Genomic DNA, 20,386 nt, shown 5'->3' on the forward strand with positions numbered 1-20,386 from the left:
ATAAGTGTTTTACATATATTCATCAATATTGCTCAAATCTAGGGTTATATTTCATCTGCCTCTTGCTCATTGAAATACCTTTTTGATTTTTGCAATCACAGTATTGTTACTATAATATTGAAAACACTTTCAGTTTTTATTAGGTTTAAGATGATCTGTTCAACCGAAAGATAAATCAGACTTTTCTAATTTAATTGAATCGCAGGACGACTTAATGAAAATAATTTTTTATTTAAGAATGAGGAAAGCAAGGCACTGCTGAGATTTGAACTCAGGATCTCCTGTTTACTAGACAGGCGCTTTAACCAGCTAAGTCACAGCACCCTCTTGAAAATCCTTTAAGGAACAGTTTGCCATATGGTGTTCAAGAGAATCCTGAGTTTTTCACTTTCATAATCATTTCTCAGTTCAGAAAACGCTCTACTCAACTACTTTAGATGAGGATACTAATCCTATTGATAAACACCTCATTGATATATTGCTTATCTTGTTCATAAATGTTTTAATCATGCCTTCTTTAAGAATGCATTACTTGAATTCAACTCTAGAATGATTTTTTATCTCTATTTTGCTCTTTGTCACTCTTTTTTCCCTTTTCCATTCAAAGCATTACTTTGAAAATCTTCACAATACCACGTTTTTTTGTTTTTCAATTTAAGATGACCCATTTTAATGTTCACAGAACAACACTTTTCTTTTTAAAATGTATTAAACATTTGCGTGATGAAAATTATTTTTACATGTAAGGACCAATAATAAGGTGTTGCTGAGATTTGAACTCAGGATTTCCTGTTCACGAGACAGTCACTTTAACCACTTAGCCACAGCACCTACTTTAGTGATATAGAAGGGATCATTAATTTAGGATTGGTGATCAAATTCTGTGCCTGTGTTAAAGTGTCTTAATATGTATTCTAATGTTAAACAAGCAAGGAGTCCTAATCTATAAACAAGAATAGCTATGTTGTATTAAAAAAGAACACATTTTAAACTCAATCCCATATTTTGAATAGTTCATAAATAAGTGTTTTACATATATTCATCAATATTGCTCAAATCTAGGGTTATATTTCATCTGCCTCTTGCTCATTGAAATACCTTTTTAATTTTGCAATCACAGTATTGTTACTATAATATTGAAAACACTTTCAGTTTTTATTAGGTTTAAGATGATCTGTTCAACCGAAAGATAAATCAGACTTTTCTAATTTAATTGAATCGCAGGACGAATTAATGAAAATAGTTTTTTATTTAAGAATGAGGAAAGCAAGGCACTGCTGAGATTTGAACTCAGGATCTCCTGTTTACTAGACAGGCACTTTAACCAGCTAAGCCACAGCACCCTCTTGAAAATGCTGTAAGGAACAGTTTGCCATATGGTGTTCAAGAGAATCCTGAGTTTTTCACTTTCATAATCATTTCTCAGTTCAGAAAACGCTCTACTCAACTACTTTAGACGAGGATACTGATCCTATTCATAAACACCTCATTGATATATTGCTTATCTTGTTCATAAATGTTTTAATCATGCCTTCTTTAAGAATGCATTACTTGAATTCAACTCTAGAATGATTTTTTATCTCTATTTTGCTCTTTGTCACTCATTTTTCCCTTTTTCATTCAAAACATTACTTTGAAAATCTTCACAACACCACGTTTTTTTGTTTTTCAATTTAAGATGACCCATTCTAATGTTCACAGAACAATACTTTTCTTTTTAAAACGTATTAAACATTTGCGTGATGAAAATTATCTTTACAGGTAAGGACCAATAATAAGGTGCTGCTGACATTTGAACTCAGGATTTCCTGTTAACGAGACAGGCGCTTTACCCACTTAGCCACAGCACCTATTTTAGTGATACAGAAGGGATCATTAATTTAGTATTGGTGATCAAATTCTATGCCTGTGTTAAAGTGTCTTAATATGTATTATAATGTTAAACAAGCAAGGATTCCTAATCTGTAAACAAGAATAGCTATGTTGTATTACAAAAGAACACATTTTAAACTCAATCCCATATTTTGAATAGTTCATAAATAAGTGTTTTACATATATTCAACAATTTTGTTCAAATCTAGGGTTATATTTCATCTGCCTCTTGCTCATTGAAATACCTTTTTGATTTTTGCAATCACAGTATTGTTACTATAATATTGAAAACACTTTCAGTTTTTATTAGGTTTAAGATGATCTGTTCAACCGAAAGATAATCAGACTTTTCTATTTTAATTGAATCGCAGGACGACTTAATGAAAATAATTTTTTATTTAAGAATAAGGAAAGCAAGGCACTGCTGAGATTTGAACTCAGGATCTCCTGTTTACTAGACAGGCGCTTTAATCAGCTAAGGCACAGCACCCTCTTGAAAAAGTTTTGAGGAACAGTTTGCCATATGGTGTTCAAGAGAAACCTGATTTTTCACTTTCATAATCATTTCTCAGTTCAGAAAACGTACTACTCAAATAGTTTAGACGAGGATACTGATCCTATTGATAAACACCTCATTGATATATTGCTTATCCTGTTCATAAATGTTTTAATTATGCCTTCTTTAAGAATGCATTACTTGAATTCAACTCTAGAATGATTTTTTATCTCTATTTTGCTCTTTGTCACTCTTTTTTCCCTTTTTCATTCAAAGCATTACTTTGAAAATCTTCACAATACCAGGTTTTTTTGTTTTTCAATTTAAGATGACCCATTCTAATGTTCACAGAACAACACTTTTCTTTTTCAAATGTATTAAACATTTGCGTGATGAAAAATATTTTTACATGTAAGGACCAATAATAAGGTGCTGCTGAGATTTGAACTCAGGATTTCCTGTTTACGAGACAGGCGCTTTAACCACTTAGCCACAGCACCTATTTTAGTGATACAGAAGGGATCATTAATTTAGTATTGGTGATCAAATTCTGTGCCTGTGTTAAAGTGTCTTAATATGTATTCTAATGTTAAACAAGCAAGGATTCCTAATCTGTAAACAGGAATAGCTATGTTGTATTACAAAAGAACACATTTTAAACGCAATCCCATATTTTGAATAGTTCATAAATAAGTGTTTTACATATATTCATCAATATTGCTCAAATCTAGGGTTATATTTCATCTGCCTCTTGCTCATTGAAATACCTTTTTGATTTTTGCAATCACAGTATTGTTACTATAATATTGAAAACACTTTCAGTTTTTATTAGGTTTAAGATGATCTGTTCAACCGAAAGATAAATCAGACTTTTCTAATTTAATTGAATCGCAGGACGACTTAATGAAAATAATTTTTTATTTAAGAATGAGGAAAGCAAGGCACTGCTGAGATTTGAGCTCAGGATCTCCTGTTTACTAGACAGGCGCTTTAACCAGCTAAGCCACAGCACCCTCTTGAAAATGCGTTAAGGAACAGTTTGCCATATGGTGTTCAAGAGAAACCTGAGTTTTTCACTTTCATAATCATTTCTCAGTTCAGCAAACGCACTACTCAAATAGTTTAGAAGAGGATACTGATCCTATTCATCAACACCTCATTGATATATTGCTTATCCTGTTCATAAATGTTTTAATTATGCCTTCTTTAAGAATGCATTACTTGAATTCAACTCTAGAATGATTTTTTATCTCTATTTTGCTCTTTGTCACTCTTTTTTCCCTTTTTCATTCAAAGCATTACTTTGAAAATCTTCACAATACCAGGTTTTTTTGTTTTTCAATTTAAGATGACCCATTCTAATGTTCACAGAACAACACTTTTCTTTTTAAAATGTATTAAACATTTGCGTGATGAAAATTATTTTTACATGTAAGGACCAATAATAAGGTGCTGCTGAGATTTGAACTCAGGATTTCCTGTTTACGAGACAGGCGATTTAACCACTTAGCCACAGCACCTACTTTAGTGATATAGAAGAGATCATTAATTTAGGATTGGTGATCAAATTCTGTGCCTGTGTTAAAGTTTCTTACTATGTATTCTAATGTTAAACAAGCAAGGATTCCTAATCTATAAACAAGAATAGCTATGTTGTATTAAAAAAGAACACATTTTAACCTCAATCCCATATTTTGAATAGTTCATAATAAGTGTTTTACATATATTCATCAATATTGCTCAAACCTAGGGTTATATTTCATCTGCCTCTTGCTCATTGAAATACCTTTTTGATTTTGCAATCACAGTATTGTTACTATAATATTGAAAACACTTTCAGTTTTTATTAGGTTTAAGATGATCTCTTCAACCGAAAGATAAATCAGACTTTTCTAATTTAATTGAATCGCAGGACGAATTAATGAAAATAGTTTTTTATTTAAGAATGAGGAAAGCAAGGCACTGCTGAGATTTGAACTCAGGATCTCCTGTTTACTAGACAGGCGCTTTAACCAGCTAAGCCACAGCACCCTCTTGAAAATGCTTTAAGGAACAGTTTGCCATATGGTGTTCAAGAGAATCCTGAGTTTTTTACTTTCATAATCATTTCTCAGTTCAGAAAACGCTCTACTCAACTACTTTAGACGAGGATACTGATCCTATTGATAAACACCTCATTGATATATTGCTTATCCTGTTCATAAATGTTTTAATTATGCCTTCTTTAAGAATGCATTACTTGATTTCAACTCTAGAATGATTTTTTATCTCTATTTTGCTCTTTGTCACTCTTTTTTCCCTTTTTCATTCAAAGCATTACTTTGAAAATCTTCACAATACCACGTTTTTTTGTTTTTCAATTTAAGATGACCCATTCTAATGTTCACAGAACAACTCTTTTCTTTTTTAAAATGTATTAAACATTTGCGTGATGAAAATTATTTTTACATGTAAGGACCAATAATAAGGTGCTGCTGAGATTTGAACTCAGGATTTCCTGTTTACGAGACAGGCGCTTTAACCACTTAGCCACAGCACCTACTTTAGTGATACAGAAGGGATCATTAATTTAGTATTGGTGATCAAATTCTGTGCCTGTGTTAAAGTGTCTTAATATGTATTCTAATGTTAAACAAGCAAGGATTCCTAATCTGTAAACAAGAATAGCTATGTTGTATTAAAAAAGAACACATTTTAAACTCAATCCCATATTTTGAATAGTTCATAAATAAGTGTTTTACATATATTCATCAATATTGCTCAAATCTAGGGTCATATTTCATCTGCCTCTTGCTCATTGAAATACCTTTTTAATTTTGCAATCACAGTATTGTTACTATAATATTGAAAACACTTTCAGTTTTTATTAGGTTTAAGATGATCTGTTTAACCGAAACATTAATCAGACTTTTCTAATTTAATTGAATCGCAGGACGACTTAATGAAAATAATGTTTTATTTAAGAATGACGAAAGCAAGGCACTGCTGAGATTTGAACTCAGGATCTCCTGTTTACTAGACAGGCGCTTTAACCAGCTAAGCCACAGCACCCTCTTGAAAATGCTTTAAGGAACAGTTTGCCATATGGTGTTCAAGAGAAACCTGAGTTTTTCACTTTCATAATCATTTCTCAGTTCAGAAAACGCACTACTCAAATAGTTTAGATGAGGATACTGATCCTATTCATAAACACCTCATTGATATATTGCTTATCCTGTTCATAAATGTTTTAATTATGCCTTCTTTAAGAATGCATTACTTGAATTCAACTCTAGAATGATTTTTTATCTCTATTTTGCTCTTTGTCACTCTTTTTTCCCTTTTTCATTCAAAGCATTACTTTGAAAATCTTCACAATACCAGGTTTTTTTGTTTTTCAATTTAAGATGACCCATTCTAATGTTCACAGAACAACACTTTTCTTTTTAAAATGTATTAAACATTTGCGTGATGAAAAATATTTTTACATGTAAGGACCAATAATAAGGTGCTGCTGAGATTTGAACTCAGGAATTCCTGTTTACGAGACAGGCGCTTTAACCACTTAGCCACAGCACCTATTTTAGTGATACAGAAGGGATCATTAATTTAGTATTGGTGATCAAATTCTGTGCCTGTGTTAAAGTGTCTTAATATGTATTCTAATGTTAAACAAGCAAGGATTCCTAATCTGTAAACAGGAATAGCTATGTTGTATTACAAAAGAACACATTTTAAACGCAATCCCATATTTTGAATAGTTCATAAATAAGTGTTTTACATATATTCATCAATATTGCTAAAATCTAGGGTTATATTTCATCTGCCTCTTGCTCATTGAAATACCTTTTTGATTTTGCAATCACAGTATTGTTACTATAATATTGAAAACACTTTCAGTTTTTATTAGGTTTAAGATGATCTCTTCAACCGAAAGATAAATCAGACTTTTCTAATTTAATTGAATCGCAGGACGAATTAATGAAAATAGTTTTTTATTTAAGAATGAGGAAAGCAAGGCACTGCTGAGATTTGAACTCAGGATCTCCTGTTTACTAGACAGGCGCTTTAACCAGCTAAGCCACAGCACCCTCTTGAAAATGCTTTAAGGAACAGTTTGCCATATGGTGTTCAAGAGAATCCTGAGTTTTTTACTTTCATAATCATTTCTCAGTTCAGAAAACGCTCTACTCAACTACTTTAGACGAGGATACTGATCCTATTGATAAACACCTCATTGATATATTGCTTATCCTGTTCATAAATGTTTTAATTATGCCTTCTTTAAGAATGCATTACTTGATTTCAACTCTAGAATGATTTTTTATCTCTATTTTGCTCTTTGTCACTCTTTTTTCCCTTTTTCATTCAAAGCATTACTTTGAAAATCTTCACAATACCACGTTTTTTTGTTTTTCAATTTAAGATGACCCATTCTAATGTTCAAAGAACAACACTTTTCTTTTTAAAATGTATTAAACATTTGCGTGATGCAAATTATTTTTACATGTAAGGACCAATAATAAGGTGCTGCTGAGATTTGAACTCAGGATTTCTTGTTTACGAGACAGGCGCTTTAACCACTTAGCCACAGCACCTACTTTAGCGATATAGAAGGGATCATTAATTTAGTATTGGTGATCAAATTCTGTGCCTGTGTTAAAGTGTCTTAATATGTATTCTAATGTTAAACAAGCAAGGATTCCTAATCTGTAAACAAGAATAGCTATGTTGTATTAAAAAAGAACACATTTTAAACTCAATCCCAAATTTTGAAAAGTTCATAAATAAGTGTTTTACATATATTCATCAATATTGCTCAAATCTAGGGTTATATTTCATATGCCTCTTGCTCAATGAAATACCTTTTTGATGTTGCAATCACAGTATTGTTACTATAATATTGAAAACACTTTCAGTTTTTATTAGGTTTAAGATGATCTGTTCAACCGAAAGATAAATCAGACTTTTCTAATTTAATTGAATCGCAGGACGAATTAATGAAAATAGTTTTTTATTTAAGAATGAGGAAAGCAAGGCACTGCTGAGATTTGAACTCAGGATCTCCTGTTTACTAGACAGGCGCTTTAATCAGCTAAGGCACAGCACCCTCTTGAAAAAGTTTTGAGGAACAGTTTGCCATATGGTGTTCAAGAGAAACCTGAGTTTTTCACTTTCATAATCATTTCTCAGTTCAGAAAACGTACTACTCAAATAGTTTAGACGAGGATACTGATCCTATTGATAAACACCTCATTGATATATTGCTTATCCTGTTCATAAATGTTTTAATTATGCCTTCTTTAAGAATGCATTACTTGAATTCAACTCTAGAATGATTTTTTATCTCTATTTTGCTCTTTGTCACTCTTTTTTCCCTTTTTCATTCAAAGCATTACTTTGAAAATCTTCACAATACCATGTTTTTTTGTTTTTCAATTTAAGATGACCCATTCTAATGTTCACAGAACAACACTTTTCTTTTTAAAATGTATTAAACATTTGCGTGATGAAAATTATTTTTACATGTAAGGACCAATAATAAGGTGCTGCTGAGATTTGAACTCAGGATTTCCTGTTTACGAGACAGGGGCTTTAACCACTTAGCCACAGCACCTTTTTTAGTGATACAGAAGGGATCATTAATTTAGTATTGGTGATCAAATTCTGTGCCTGTGTTAAAGTGTCTTAATATGTATTCTAATGTTAAACAAGCAAGGATTCCTAATCTGTAAACAAGAATAGCTATGTTGTATTACAAAAGAACACATTTTAAACTCAATCCCATATTTTGAATAGTTCATAAATAAGTGTTTTACATATATTCATCAATATTGCTCAAATCTAGGGTTATATTTCATGTGCCTCTTGCTCATTGAAATACCTTTTTGATTTTTGCAATCAAAGTATTGTTACTATAATATTGAAAACACTTTCAGTTTTTATTAGGTTTAAGATGATCTGTTCAACCGAAAGATAAATCAGACTTTTCTAATTTAATTGAATCGCAGGACGACTTAATGAAAATAATTTTTTATTTAAGAATGAGGAAAGCAAGGCACTGCTGAGATTTGAACTCAGGATCTCCTGTTTACTAGACAGGCGCTTTAACCAGCTAAGCCACAGCACAATCTTGAAAATGCTTTAAGGAACAGTTTGCCATATGGTGTTCAAGAGACTCCTGAGTTTTTCACTTTCATAATCATTTCTCAGTTCAGAAAACGCTCTACTCAACTACTTTAGACGAGGATACTGATCCTATTGATAAACACCTCATTGATATATTGCTTATCCTGTTCATAAATGTTTTAATTATGCCTTCTTTAAGAATGCATTACTTGATTTCAACTCTAGAATGATTTTTTATCTCTATTTTGCTCTTTGTCACCCTTTTTTCCCTTTTTCATTCAAAGCATTACTTTGAAAATCTTCACAATACCACGTTTTTTTGTTTTTCAATTTAAGATGACCCATTCTAATGTTCACAGAACAACTCTTTTCTTTTTAAAATGTATTAAACATTTGCGTGATGAAAATTATTTTTACATGTAAGGACCAATAATAAGGTGCTGCTGAGATTTGAACTCAGGATTTCCTGTTTACGAGACAGGCGCTTTAACCACTTAGCCACAGCACCTACTTTAGTGATACAGAAGGGATCATTAATTTAGTATTGGTGATCAAATTCTGTGCCTGTGTTAAAGTGTCTTAATATGTATTCTAATGTTAAACAAGCAAGGATTCCTAATCTGTAAACAAGAATAGCTATGTTGTATTACAAAAGAACACATTTTAAACTCAATCCCATATTTTGAATAGTTCATAAATAAGTGTTTTACATATATTCATCAATATTGCTCAAATCTAGGGTTATATTTCATCTGCCTCTTGCTCATTGAAATACCTTTTTGATTTTTGCAATCACAGTATTGTTACTATAATATTGAAAACAGTTTCAGTTTTTATTAGGTTTAAGATGATCTGTTCAACCGAAAGATAAATCAGACTTTTCTAATTTAATTGAATCGCAGGACGACTTAATGAAAATAATTTTTTATTTAAGAATGAGGAAAGCAAGGCACTGCTGAGATTTGAACTCAGGATCTCCTGTTTACTAGACAGGCACTTTAACCAGCTGAGCCACAGCACCCTCTTGAAAATGCTTTAAGGAACAGTTTGCCATATGGTGTTCAAGAGAATCCTGTGTTTTTCACTTTCATAATCATTTCTCACTTCAGAAAAAGCTCTACTCAACTACTTTAGACGAGGATACTGATCCTATTCATAAACACCTCATTGATATATTGCTTATCCTGTTCATAAATGTTTTAATTATGCCTTCTTTAAGAATGCATTACTTGAATTCAACTCTAGAATGATTTTTTATCTCTATTTTGCTCTTTGTCACTCTTTTTTCCCTTTTTCATTCAAAGCATTACTTTGAAAATCTTCACAATACCAGGTTTTTTTGTTTTTCAATTTAAGATGACCCATTCTAATGTTCAAAGAACAACACTTTTCTTTTTAAAATGTATTAAACATTTGCGTGATGAAAATTATTTTTACATGTAAGGACCAATAATAAGGTGCTGCTGAGATTTGAACTCAGGATTTCTTGTTTATGAGACAGGCGCTTTAACCACTTAGCCTCAGCACCTACTTTAGCGATATAGAAGGGATCATTAATTTAGTATTGGTGATCAAATTCTGTGCCTGTGTTAAAGTGTCTTAATATGTATTCTAATGTTAAACAAGCAAGGATTCCTAATCTGTAAACAAGAATAGCTATGTTGTATTAAAAAAGAACACATTTTAAACTCAATCCCATATTTTGAATAGTTCATAAATAAGTGTTTTACATATATTCATCAATATTGCTCAAATCTAGGGTTATATTTCATCTGCCTCTTGCTCATTGAAATACCTTTTTGATTTTTGCAATCACAGTATTGTTACTATAATATTGAAAACACTTTCAGTTTTTATTAGGTTTAAGATGATCTGTTCAACCGAAAGATAAATCAGACTTTTCTAATTTAATTGAATCGCAGGACGACTTAATGAAAATAATTTTTTATTTAAGAATGAGGAAAGCAAGGCACTGCTGAGATTTGAACTCAGGATCTCCTGTTTACTAGACAGGCACTTTAACCAGCTGAGCCACAGCACCCTCTTGAAAATGCTTTAAGGAACAGTTTGCCATATGGTGTTCAAGAGAATCCTGTGTTTTTCACTTTCATAATCATTTCTCACTTCAGAAAAAGCTCTACTCAACTACTTTAGACGAGGATACTGATCCTATTCATAAACACCTCATTGATATATTGCTTATCTTGTTCATAAATGTTTTAATCATGCCTTCTTTAAGAATGCATTACTTGAATTCAACTCTAGAATGATTTTTTATCTCTATTTTGCTCTTTGTCACTCATTTTTCCCTTTTTCATTCAAAACATTACTTTGAAAATCTTCACAACACCACGTTTTTTTGTTTTTCAATTTAAGATGACCCATTCTAATGTTCACAGAACAATACTTTTCTTTTTAAAACGTATTAAACATTTGCGTGATGAAAATTATTTTTACAGGTAAGGACCAATAATAAGGTGCTGCTGACATTTGAACTCAGGATTTCCTGTTTACGAGACAGGCGCTTTACCCACTTAGCCACAGCACCTATTTTAGTGATACAGAAGGGATCATTAATTTAGTATTGGTGATCAAATTCTATGCCTGAGTTAAAGTGTCTTAATATGTATTCTAATGTTAAACAAGCAAGGATTCCTAATCTGTAAACAAGAATAGCTATGTTGTATTACAAAAGAACACATTTTAAACTCAATCCCATATTTTGAATAGTTCATAAATAAGTGTTTTACATATATTCAACAATATTGCTCAAATCTAGGGTTATATTTCATCTGCCTCTTGCTCATTGAAATACCTTTTTGATTTTTGCAATCACAGTATTGTTACTATAATATTGAAAACACTTTCAGTTTTTATTAGGTTTAAGATGATCTGTTCAACCGAAAGATAATCAGACTTTTCTATTTTAATTGAATCGCAGGACGACTTAATGAAAATAATTTTTTATTTAAGAATGAGGAAAGCAAGGCACTGCTGAGATTTGAACTCAGGATCTCCTGTTTACTAGACAGGCGCTTTAATCAGCTAAGGCACAGCACCCTCTTGAAAATGTTTTGAGGAACAGTTTGCCATATGGTGTTCAAGAGAAACCTGAGTTTTTCACTTTCATAATCATTTCTCAGTTCAGAAAACGTACTACTCAAATAGTTTAGACGAGGATACTGATCCTATTGATAAACACCTCATTGATATATTGCTTATCCTGTTCATAAATGTTTTAATTATGCCTTCTTTAAGAATGCATTACTTGAATTCAACTCTAGAATGATTTTTTATCTCTATTTTGCTCTTTGTCACTCTTTTTTCCCTTTTTCATTCAAAGCATTACTTTGAAAATCTTCACAATACCATGTTTTTTTTGTTTTTCAATTTAAGATGACCCATTCTAATGTTCAAAGAACAACACTTTTCTTTTTAAAATGTATTAAATATTTGCGTGATGAAAATTATTTTTACATGTAAGGACCAATAATAAGGTGCTGCTGAGATTTGAACTCAGGATTTCTTGTTTATGAGACAGGCGCTTTAACCACTTAGCCACAGCACCTACTTTAGCGATATAGAAGGGATCATTAATTTAGTATTGGTGATCAAATTCTGTGCCTGTGTTAAAGTGTCTTAATATGTATTCTAATGTTAAACAAGCAAGGATTCCTAATCTGTAAACAAGAATAGCTATGTTGTATTAAAAAAGAACACATTTTAAACTCAATCCCATATTTTGAATAGTTCATAAATAAGTGTTTTACATATATTCATCAATATTGCTCAAATCTAGGGTTATATTTCATATGCCTCTTGCTCAATGAAATACCTTTTTGATGTTGCAATCACAGTATTGTTACTATAATATTGAAAACACTTTCAGTTTTTATTAGGTTTAAGATGATCTGTTCAACCGAAAGATAAATCAGACTTTTCTTATTTAATTGAATCGCAGGACGAATTAATGAAAATAGTTTTTTATTTAAGAATGAGGAAAGCAAGGCACTGCTGAGATTTGAACTCAGGATCTCCTGTTTACTAGACAGGCGCTTTAACCAGCTAAGCCACAGCACCCTCTTGAAAATGCTTTAAGGAACAGTTTGCCATATGGTGTTCAAGAGACTCCTGAGTTTTTCACTTTCATAATCATTTCTCAGTTCAGAAAACGCTCTACTCAACTACTTTAGACGAGGATACTGATCCTATTGATAAACACCTCATTGATATTTTACTTATCCTGTTCATAAATGTTTTAATTATGCCTTCTTTAAGAATGCATTACTTGAATTCAACTCTAGAATGATTTTTTATCTCTATTTTGCTCTTTGTCACTCTTTTTTCCCTTTTTCATTCAAAGCATTACTTTGAAAATCTTCACAATACCATGTTTTTTTGTTTTTCAATTTAAGATGACCCATTCTAATGTTCACAGAACAACACTTTTCTTTTTAAAATGTATTAAACATTTGCGTGATGAAAATTATTTTTACATGTTAGGACCAATAATAAGGTGCTGCTGACATTTGAACTCAGGATTTCCTGTTTACGAGACAGGCGCTTTACCCACTTAGCCACAGCACCTATTTTAGTGATACAGAAGGGATCATTAATTTAGTATTGGTGATCAAATTCTATGCCTGTGTTAAAGTGTCTTAATATGTATTCTAATGTTAAACAAGCAAGGATTCCTAATCTGTAAACAAGAATAGCTATGTCGTATTCCAATAGAACACATTTTAAACTCAATCCCATATTTTGAATAGTTCATAAATAAGTGTTTTACATATATTCAACAATATTGCTCAAATCTAGGGTTATATTTCATCTGCCTCTTGCTCATTGAAATACCTTTTTGATTTTTGCAATCACAGTATTGTTACTATAATATTGAAAACACTTTCAGTTTTTATTAGGTTTAAGATGATCTGTTCAACCGAAAGATAATCAGACTTTTCTATTTTAATTGAATCGCAGGACGACTTAATGAAAATAATTTTTTATTTAAGAATGAGAAAAACAAGGCACTGCTGAGATTTGAACTCAGGATCTCCTGTTTACTAGACAGGCGCTTTAATCAGCTAAGGCACAGCACCCTCTTGAAAAAGTTTTGAGGAACAGTTTGCCATATGGTGTTCAAGAGAAACCTGAGTTTTTCACTTTCATAATCATTTCTCAGTTCAGAAAACGTACTACTCAAATAGTTTAGACGAGGATACTGATCCTATTGATAAACACCTCATTGATATATTGCTTATCCTGTTCATAAATGTTTTAATTATGCCTTCTTTAAGAATGCATTACTTGAATTCAACTCTAGAATGATTTTTTATCTCTATTTTGCTCTTTGTCACTCTTTTTTCCCTTTTTCATTCAAAGCATTACTTTGAAAATCTTCACAATACCATGTTTTTTTTGTTTTTCAATTTAAGATGACCCATTCTAATGTTCAAAGAACAACACTTTTCTTTTTAAAATGTATTAAACATTTGCGTGATGAAAATTATTTTTACATGTAAGGACCAATAATAAGGTGCTGCTGAGATTTGAACTCAGGATTTCTTGTTTATGAGACAGGCGCTTTAACCACTTAGCCACAGCACCTACTTTAGCGATATAGAAGGGATCATTAATTTAGTATTGGTGATCAAATTCTGTGCCTGTGTTAAAGTGTCTTAATATGTATTCTAATGTTAAACAAGCAAGGATTCCTAATCTGTAAACAAGAATAGCTATGTTGTATTAAAAAAGAACACATTTTAAACTCAATCCCATATTTTGAATAGTTCATAAATAAGTGTTTTACATATATTCATCAATATTGCTCAAATCTAGGGTTATATTTCATATGCCTCTTGCTCAATGAAATACCTTTTTGATGTTGCAATCACAGTATTGTTACTATAATATTGAAAACACTTTCAGTTTTTATTAGGTTTAAGCTGATCTGTTCAACCGAAAGATAAATCAGACTTTTCTTATTTAATTGAATCGCAGGACGAATTAATGAAAATAGTTTTTTATTTAAGAATGAGGAAAGCAAGGCACTGCTGAGATTTGAACTCAGGATCTCCTGTTTACTAGACAGGCGCTTTAACCAGCTAAGCCACAGCACCCTCTTGAAAATGCTTTAAGGAACAGTTTGCCATATGGTGTTCAAGAGACTCCTGAGTTTTTCACTTTCATAATCATTTCTCAGTTCAGAAAACGCTCTACTCAACTACTTTAGACGAGGATACTGATCCTATTGATAAACACCTCATTGATATTTTGCTTATCCTGTTCATAAATGTTTTAATTATGCCTTCTTTAAGAATGCATTACTTGAATTCAACTCTAGAATGATTTTTTATCTCTATTTTGCTCTTTGTCACTCTTTTTTCCCTTTTTCATTCAAAGCATTACTTTGAAAATCTTCACAATACCAGGTTTTTTTGTTTTTCAATTTAATATGACCCATTCTAATGTTCACAGAACAACACTTTTCTTTTTAAAATGTATTAAACATTTGCGTGATGAAAATTATTTTTACATGTAAGGACCAATAATAAGGTGCTGCTGAGATTTGAACTCAGGATTTCCTGTTTACGAGACAGGCGCTTTAACCACTTAGCTACAGCACCTATTTTAGTGATACAGAAGGGATCATTAATTTAGTATTGGTGATCAAATTCTGTGCCTGTGTTAAAGTGTCTTAATATGTATTCTAATGGTAAACAAGCAAGGATTCCTAATCTGTAAACAAGAATAGCTATGTTGTATTACAAAAGAACACATTTTAAACTCAATCCCATATTTTGAATAGTTCATAAATAAGTGTTTTACATATATTCATCAATATTGCTCAAATTTAGGGTTATATTTCATCTGCCTCTTGCTCATTGAAATACCTTTTTGATTTTTGCAATCACAGTATTGTTACTATAATATTGAAAACACTTTCAGTTTTTATTAGGTTTAAGATGATCTGTTCAACCGAAAGATAAATCAGACTTTTCTAATTTAATTGAATCGCAGGACGACTTAATGAAAATAATTTTTTATTTAAGAATGAGGAAAGCAAGGCACTGCTGAGATTTGAACTCAGGATCTCCTGTTTACTAGCCAGGCACTTTAACCAGCTAAGCCACAGCACCCTCTTGAAAATACTTTAAGGAACAGTTTGCCATATGGTGTTCAAGAGAATCCTGAGTTTTTCACTTTCATAATCATTTCTCAGTTCAGAAAACGCTCTACTCAACTACTTTAGACGAGGATACTGATCCTATTCATAAACACCTCATTGATATATTGCTTATCTTGTTCATAAATGTTTTAATCATGCCTTCATTAAGAATGCATTACTTGAATTCAACTCTAGAATGATTTTTTATCTCTATTTTGCTCTTTGTCACTCATTTTTCACTTTTTCATTCAAAACATTACTTTGAAAATCTTCACAACACCACGTTTTTTTGTTTTTCAATTTAAGATGACCCATTCTAATGTTCACAGAACAATACTTTTCTTTTTAAAACGTATTAAACATTTGCGTGATGAAAATTATTTTTACAGGTAAGGACCAATAATAAGGTGCTGCTGACATTTGAACTCAGGATTTCCTGTTTACGAGACAGGCGCTTTACCCACTTAGCCATAGCACCTATTTTAGTGATACAGAAGGGATCATTAATTTAGTATTGGTGATCAAATTCTATGCCTGTGTTAAAGTGTCTTAATATGTATTCTAATGTTAAACAAGCAAGGATTCCTAATCTGTAAACAAGAATAGCTATGTTGTATTACAAAAGAACACATTTTAAACTCAATCCCATATTTTGAATAGTTCATAAATAAGTGTTTTACATATATTCAACAATATTGCTCAAATCTAGGGTTATATTTCATCTGCCTCTTGCTCATTGAAATACCTTTTTGATTTTTGCAATCACAGTATTGTTACTATAATATTGAAAACACTTTCAGTTTTTATTAGGTTTAAGATGATCTGTTCAACCGAAAGATAATCAGACTTTTCTATTTTAATTGAATCGCAGGACGACTTAATGAAAAAATTTTTTTATTTAAGAATGAGGAAAGCAAGGCACTGCTGAGATTTGAACTCAGGATCTCCTGTTTACTAGACAGGCGCTTTAATCAGCTAAGGCACAGCACCCTCTTGAAAAAGTTTTGAGGAACAGTTTGCCATATGGTGTTCAAGAGAAACCTGAGTTTTTCACTTTCATAATCATTTCTCAGTTCAGAAAACGTACTACTCAAATAGTTTAGACGAGGATACTGATCCTATTGATAAACACCTCATTGATATATTGCTTATCCTGTTCATAAATGTTTTAATTATGCCTTCTTTAAGAATGCATTACTTGAATTCAACTCTAGAATGATTTTGTATCTCTATTTTGCTCTTTGTCACTCTTTTTTCCCTTTTTCATTCAAAGCATTACTTTGAAAATCTTCACAATACCATGTTTTTTTGTTTTTCAATTTAAGATGACCCATTCTAATGTTCACAGAACAACACTTTTGTTTTTAAAATGTATTAAACATTTGTGTGATGAAAATTATTTTTACATGTAAGGACCAATAATAAGGTGCTGCTGAGATTTCAACTCAGGATTTCCTGTTTACGAGACAGGCGCTTTAACCACTTAGCCACAGCACCTTTTTTAGTGATACAGAAGGGATCATTAATTTAGTATTGTTGATCAAATTCTGTGCCTGTGTTAAAGTGTCTTAATATGTATTCTAATGGTAAACAAGCAAGGATTCCTAATCTGTAAACAAGAATAGCTATGTTGTATTACAAAAGAACACATTTTAAACTCAATCCCATATTTTGAATAGTTCATAAATAAGTGTTTTACATATATTCATCAATATTGCTCAAATCTAGGGTTATATTTCATCTGCCTCTTGCTCATTGAAATACCTTTTTGATTTTTGCAATCAAAGTATTGTTACTATAATATTGAAAACACTTTCAGTTTTTATTAGGTTTAAGATGATCTGTTCAACCGAAAGATAAATCAGACTTTTCTAATTTAATTGAATCGCAGGACGACTTAATGAAAATAATTTTTTATTTAAGAATGAGGAAAGCAAGGCACTGCTGAGATTTGAACTCAGGATCTCCTGTTTACTAGACAGGCGCTTTAACCAGCTAAGCCACAGCACCCTCTTGAAAATGCTTTAAGGAACAGTTTGCCATATGGTGTTCAAGAGACTCCTGAGTTTTTCACTTTCATAATCATTTCTCAGTTCAGAAAACGCTCTACTCAACTACTTTAGACGAGGATACTGATCCTATTGATAAACACCTCATTGATATATTGCTTATCCTGTTCATAAATGTTTTAATTATGCCTTCTTTAAGAATGCATTACTTGATTTCAACTCTAGAATGATTTTTTATCTCTATTTTGCTCTTTGTCACTCTTTTTTCCCTTTTTCATTCAAAGCATTACTTTGAAAATCTTCACAATACCACGTTTTTTTGTTTTTCAATTTAAGATGACCCATTCTAATGTTCACAGAACAACTCTTTTCTTTTTAAAATGTATTAAACATTTGCGTGATGAAAATTATTTTTACATGTAAGGACCAATAATAAGGTGCTGCTGAGATTTGAACTCAGGATTTCCTGTTTACGAGACAGGCGCTTTAACCACTTAGCCACAGCACCTACTTTAGTGATACAGAAGGGATCATTAATTTAGTATTGGTGATCAAATTCTGTGCCTGTGTTAAAGTGTGTTAATATGTATTCTAATGTTAAACAAGCAAGGATTCCTAATCTGTAAACAAGAATAGCTATGTTGTATTAAAAACGAACACATTTTAAACTCAATCCCATATTTTGAATAGTTTATAAATAAGTGTTTTACATATATTCATCAATATTGCTCAAATCTAGGGTCATATTTCATCTGCCTCTTGCTCATTGAAATACCTTTTTAATTTTGCAATCACAGTATTGTTACTATAATATTGAAAACACTTTCAGTTTTTATTAGGTTTAAGATGATCTGTTCAACCGAAAGATAAATCAGACTTTTCTAATTTAATTGAATCGCAGGACGACTTAATGAAAATAATGTTTTATTTAAGAATGACGAAAGCAAGGCACTGCTGAGATTTGAACTCAGGATCTCCTGTTTACTAGACAGGCGCTTTAACCAGCTAAGCCACAGCACCCTCTTGAAAATGCTTTAAGGAACAGTTTGCCATATGGTGTTCAAGAGAAACCTGAGTTTTTCACTTTCATAATCATTTCTCAGTTCAGAAAACGCACTACTCAAATAGTTTAGATGAGGATACTGATCCTATTCATAAACACCTCATTGATATATTGCTTATCCTGTTCATAAATGTTTTAATTATGCCTTCTTTAAGAATGCATTACTTGAATTCAACTCTAGAATGATTTTTTATCTCTATTTTGCTCTTTGTCACTCTTTTTTCCCTTTTTCATTCAAAGCATTACTTTGAAAATCTTCACAATACCAGGTTTTTTTGTTTTTCAATTTAAGATGACCCATTCTAATGTTCACAGAACAACACTTTTCTTTTTAAAATGTATTAAAAATTTGCGTGATGAAAAATATTTTTACATGTAAGGACCAATAAAAAGGTGCTGCTGAGATTTGAACTCAGGATTTCCTGTTTACGAGACAGGCGCTTTAACCACTTAGCCACAGCACCTATTTTAGTGATACAGAAGGGATCATTAATTTAGTATTGGTGATCAAATTCTGTGCCTGTGTTAAAGTGTCTTAATATGTATTCTAATGTTAAACAAGCAAGGATTCCTAATCTGTAAACAGGAATAGCTATGTTGTATTACAAAAGAACACATTTTAAACGCAATCCCATATTTTGAATAGTTCATAAATAAGTGTTTTACATATATTCATCAATATTGCTCAAATCTAGGGTTATATTTCATCTGCCTCTTGCTCATTGAAATACCTTTTTGATTTTTGCAATCACAGTATTGTTACTATAATATTGAAAACACTTTCAGTTTTTATTAGGTTTAAGATGATCTGTTCAACCGAAAGATAAATCAGACTTTTCTAATTTAATTGAATCGCAGGACGACTTAATGAAAATAATTTTTTATTTAAGAATGAGGAAAGCAAGGCACTGCTGAGATTTGAGCTCAGGATCTCTTGTTTACTAGACAGGCGCTTTAACCAGCTAAGCCACAGCACCCTCTTGAAAATGCTTTAAGGAACATTTTGCCATATATTCTTCAAGAGAATCCTGAGTTTTTTACTTTCATAATCATTTCTCAGTTCAGAAAACGCTCTACTCAACTACTTTAGACGAGGATACTGATCCTATTGATAAACACCTCATTGATATATTGCTTATCCTGTTCATAAATGTTTTAATTATGCCTTCTTTAAGAATGCATTACTTGATTTCAACTCTAGAATGATTTTTTATCTCTATTTTGCTCTTTGTCACTCTTTTTTCCGTTTTTCATTCAAAGCATTACTTTGAAAATCTTCACAATACCACGTTTTTTAGTTTTTCAATTTAAGATGACCCATTCTAATGTTCACAGAACAACTCTTTTCTTTTTAAAATGTATTAAACATTTGCGTGATGAAAATTATTTTTACATGTAAGGACCAATAATAAGGTGCTGCTGAGAGTTGAACTCAGGATTTCCTGTTTACGAGACAGGCGCTTTAACCACTTAGCCACAGCACCTACTTTAGTGATACAGAAGGGATCATTAATTTAGTATTGGTGATCAAATTCTGTGCCTGTGTTAAAGTGTCTTAATATGTATTCTAATGTTAAACAAGCAAGGATTCCTAATCTGTAAACAAGAATAGCTATGTTGTATTAAAAAAGAACACATTTTAAACTCAATCCCATATTTTGAATAGTTTA

The 20,386-nt window shown here is 31.5% G+C and overlaps 22 non-coding genes across 22 annotated transcripts; all 22 read right to left on the bottom strand.

The window, feature by feature from the left end:
• Positions 1-1,269: 1,269 nt before the first annotated feature.
• Positions 1,270-1,343, bottom strand: TRNAT-AGU (transfer RNA threonine (anticodon AGU)). The gene has a single exon. It is a non-coding gene; the product is annotated as a tRNA-Thr (tRNA).
• A 1,452-nt stretch (positions 1,344-2,795) lies between these two features.
• Positions 2,796-2,868, bottom strand: TRNAT-CGU (transfer RNA threonine (anticodon CGU)). Its single transcript has one exon. It is a non-coding gene; the product is annotated as a tRNA-Thr (tRNA).
• Positions 2,869-3,815: 947 nt separating this feature from the next.
• Positions 3,816-3,888, bottom strand: TRNAT-CGU (transfer RNA threonine (anticodon CGU)). The gene has a single exon. It is a non-coding gene; the product is annotated as a tRNA-Thr (tRNA).
• Positions 3,889-4,325: 437 nt separating this feature from the next.
• TRNAT-AGU (transfer RNA threonine (anticodon AGU)) lies at positions 4,326-4,399 on the bottom strand. Its single transcript has one exon. It is a non-coding gene; the product is annotated as a tRNA-Thr (tRNA).
• Positions 4,400-4,834: 435 nt separating this feature from the next.
• Positions 4,835-4,907, bottom strand: TRNAT-CGU (transfer RNA threonine (anticodon CGU)). The gene has a single exon. It is a non-coding gene; the product is annotated as a tRNA-Thr (tRNA).
• Positions 4,908-5,345: 438 nt separating this feature from the next.
• On the bottom strand, positions 5,346-5,419 carry TRNAT-AGU (transfer RNA threonine (anticodon AGU)). Its single transcript has one exon. It is a non-coding gene; the product is annotated as a tRNA-Thr (tRNA).
• Positions 5,420-5,853: 434 nt separating this feature from the next.
• Positions 5,854-5,926, bottom strand: TRNAT-CGU (transfer RNA threonine (anticodon CGU)). The gene has a single exon. It is a non-coding gene; the product is annotated as a tRNA-Thr (tRNA).
• A 438-nt stretch (positions 5,927-6,364) lies between these two features.
• Positions 6,365-6,438, bottom strand: TRNAT-AGU (transfer RNA threonine (anticodon AGU)). The gene has a single exon. It is a non-coding gene; the product is annotated as a tRNA-Thr (tRNA).
• A 434-nt stretch (positions 6,439-6,872) lies between these two features.
• On the bottom strand, positions 6,873-6,945 carry TRNAT-CGU (transfer RNA threonine (anticodon CGU)). Its single transcript has one exon. It is a non-coding gene; the product is annotated as a tRNA-Thr (tRNA).
• Positions 6,946-7,891: 946 nt separating this feature from the next.
• TRNAT-CGU (transfer RNA threonine (anticodon CGU)) lies at positions 7,892-7,964 on the bottom strand. The gene has a single exon. It is a non-coding gene; the product is annotated as a tRNA-Thr (tRNA).
• Positions 7,965-8,911: 947 nt separating this feature from the next.
• On the bottom strand, positions 8,912-8,984 carry TRNAT-CGU (transfer RNA threonine (anticodon CGU)). The gene has a single exon. It is a non-coding gene; the product is annotated as a tRNA-Thr (tRNA).
• A 439-nt stretch (positions 8,985-9,423) lies between these two features.
• On the bottom strand, positions 9,424-9,497 carry TRNAT-AGU (transfer RNA threonine (anticodon AGU)). The gene has a single exon. It is a non-coding gene; the product is annotated as a tRNA-Thr (tRNA).
• A 946-nt stretch (positions 9,498-10,443) lies between these two features.
• On the bottom strand, positions 10,444-10,517 carry TRNAT-AGU (transfer RNA threonine (anticodon AGU)). Its single transcript has one exon. It is a non-coding gene; the product is annotated as a tRNA-Thr (tRNA).
• Positions 10,518-12,482: 1,965 nt separating this feature from the next.
• On the bottom strand, positions 12,483-12,556 carry TRNAT-AGU (transfer RNA threonine (anticodon AGU)). The gene has a single exon. It is a non-coding gene; the product is annotated as a tRNA-Thr (tRNA).
• Positions 12,557-14,521: 1,965 nt separating this feature from the next.
• TRNAT-AGU (transfer RNA threonine (anticodon AGU)) lies at positions 14,522-14,595 on the bottom strand. Its single transcript has one exon. It is a non-coding gene; the product is annotated as a tRNA-Thr (tRNA).
• A 434-nt stretch (positions 14,596-15,029) lies between these two features.
• Positions 15,030-15,102, bottom strand: TRNAT-CGU (transfer RNA threonine (anticodon CGU)). Its single transcript has one exon. It is a non-coding gene; the product is annotated as a tRNA-Thr (tRNA).
• A 1,966-nt stretch (positions 15,103-17,068) lies between these two features.
• On the bottom strand, positions 17,069-17,141 carry TRNAT-CGU (transfer RNA threonine (anticodon CGU)). The gene has a single exon. It is a non-coding gene; the product is annotated as a tRNA-Thr (tRNA).
• Positions 17,142-17,580: 439 nt separating this feature from the next.
• Positions 17,581-17,654, bottom strand: TRNAT-AGU (transfer RNA threonine (anticodon AGU)). Its single transcript has one exon. It is a non-coding gene; the product is annotated as a tRNA-Thr (tRNA).
• Positions 17,655-18,088: 434 nt separating this feature from the next.
• TRNAT-CGU (transfer RNA threonine (anticodon CGU)) lies at positions 18,089-18,161 on the bottom strand. The gene has a single exon. It is a non-coding gene; the product is annotated as a tRNA-Thr (tRNA).
• Positions 18,162-18,599: 438 nt separating this feature from the next.
• TRNAT-AGU (transfer RNA threonine (anticodon AGU)) lies at positions 18,600-18,673 on the bottom strand. The gene has a single exon. It is a non-coding gene; the product is annotated as a tRNA-Thr (tRNA).
• A 434-nt stretch (positions 18,674-19,107) lies between these two features.
• Positions 19,108-19,180, bottom strand: TRNAT-CGU (transfer RNA threonine (anticodon CGU)). The gene has a single exon. It is a non-coding gene; the product is annotated as a tRNA-Thr (tRNA).
• Positions 19,181-20,127: 947 nt separating this feature from the next.
• On the bottom strand, positions 20,128-20,200 carry TRNAT-CGU (transfer RNA threonine (anticodon CGU)). Its single transcript has one exon. It is a non-coding gene; the product is annotated as a tRNA-Thr (tRNA).
• Between the last annotated feature and the right edge of the window lie 186 nt (positions 20,201-20,386).

Source organism: Triturus cristatus, chromosome 8 (assembly GCF_964204655.1).
Source record: "Triturus cristatus chromosome 8, aTriCri1.1, whole genome shotgun sequence".
Lineage (NCBI taxonomy): Eukaryota > Metazoa > Chordata > Amphibia > Caudata > Salamandridae > Triturus > Triturus cristatus.